General features: G+C 38.4%; 1 protein-coding gene across 4 annotated transcripts in view; it reads right to left on the reverse strand.

Annotated features, from left to right (window-relative positions):
• The window catches only part of LOC106870742 (arf-GAP with Rho-GAP domain, ANK repeat and PH domain-containing protein 1), a 303,403-nt gene that overhangs the window by 297,364 nt on the left and 4,200 nt on the right, over positions 1-1,839 (reverse strand). Inside the window, exon 1 of one of the 4 annotated variants that reach the window (XM_052968222.1) lies at positions 1,704-1,792. The exons of the other annotated variants lie outside the window; for them this stretch is intronic. The gene's annotated coding sequence lies outside the window, so the exon portion shown is untranslated. Of the gene's footprint in view, positions 1-1,703; positions 1,793-1,839 lie in introns of those variants that run through there. 4 annotated transcript variants of the gene reach the window in all.

Consider the following 1,839-nt stretch of genomic DNA (forward strand, 5'->3'; position numbering starts at 1 on the left):
AACACAACACAGAGTATAAGGGTACTCGCGTCCGCGCTAGCTAGTCGTGGGTGGTCGATCCTATTATTTTTAAACTTCAAACTTCATTTGTTTTCTATTTTGATAAATTCTCTCTGTTGAAAATTATATTTTTATATTTCAAATAATTAGCAATTTCAGGAAATATGTTTTTATATTAAATTTGTGTTTTCTAATAAGGTGGACGAGTGATTGATAGATAGATAGATAGTAGATAGATATCAGTAAGTAAGTAAGCCAATAGCTCGCTCCGGCCAGTCATGGTATTAGCTGTCAGTAGCCAAAGAATCAACTCAAACCAGCAACAGGAAGGCAGACAGACAAACACTTCACTAGCAGTGAGCACTTTCATTTCTGACAGCTAATAGCATGATAGTGCCAAATTCTGTGCTCCATCATATATATATATATATATATATATATATAAACAATATATGAGTATATGCATATATATGTACATGTATGTATATACGTTCATCTACATGTACATATAGATACATAACTGGGTACATGACGTGACAAAAGAACAAGGACAAAATGGTAAACAAGGTGCAACAAACAAGCAGGCCACATAGAAACATCCCCTTCATCAGCTGCCACCATTAAAACTCCGGCGTTTCGAAGAATATATACGTAATTACACACATGTATAGATAATCAGATATATGTATATAAAATTGTGTGTGTGTGTGTGTGTGTGTGTACACGTATGTTTCTATGTATGTATGTTTGTATATGTGTGAGTATATCCTCATCGTTTTGATGTCTAGTTTTCCATATTTGCCTGAATCGGACATAATCCGTTGAAGGCATGATTTCTAGGACTAGATGCTCTTCCTGTCACCAACTCTTGCCTATTTCAAAGCAAAGTAATATTCCCCCGTGACCAGACATATTTTCACGAAAACATTAGAAGAAAAAAACGACACTGCTTTTGTGATTGTGCTATTGATTTACAGCTGAGTGGACTGGAGCAACGCGAGATAAAGTGTCTTGCTGAAGGACACAACGCGCTGCCGGGAATGGAAATCACGACCTTACGATCGGGAGCAGAATACCTACCTCTAACCACTAAGTCACTCACCTGGCGAAAATGAGTAGTTCCTGTATTTCAAATGGTCAGCCTTGTCACATTCTGTACACTGAATTTCCCCGAAAACTACGTTAACTTGCACGTTAACTCCACGAACAGATTGCTCCGTTGGTTGCATCAACCGGAACCCACGTCGTCGTAATCGACGGAGTCCAAACAAATTGGTGTACAGCTATGATATTCGTTTACAAATAAGAAGTTTTACAGTTGACTGTGCTCCTGAAAATCAAAGGAGTATGTGACAGTGAGCTCATCCTGTTTAGGAAAGAGAATATGTTTAAAACCTTCTCTTCCCTCGGGCGAGCGCCTAATAGTGTCAAATAACATCAGTGACTTAACTGTAAATACAGGACAACCTTAGCTGGAATGCACACATCAACAATTCAGTCGATATGACCTGCAGAATGTGTTCAAGGATCCTTAGAACCCTCCAGATCAGAGAACAGCCTCCTCTTCTCTATATTTGCCAGGTTTCATTTTGAATTCTGCTGCCACCTATTATCTCGCTACACACAAAAAAAACTCTTTATGAGAACTAAAGCATACAGAGATCGATCAAAGGAAAAAAAAAAGAATAAAGGACATGACAGACCTTGACAATTGGCATCGCGCCAAAAAGCTCAAACTTCATTCTCTCCGACGCTGTACTGAGCGCAACATCATTTGCACAATATATTCTGGAATGTATTCTACCAACACTGTCCAAACCTTGATGGTATCAAGTTCAT

The sequence above is a fragment of the Octopus bimaculoides genome, chromosome 5, assembly GCF_001194135.2.
Source record: "Octopus bimaculoides isolate UCB-OBI-ISO-001 chromosome 5, ASM119413v2, whole genome shotgun sequence".
In the NCBI taxonomy this organism is placed as follows: Eukaryota; Metazoa; Mollusca; class Cephalopoda; order Octopoda; family Octopodidae; genus Octopus; species Octopus bimaculoides.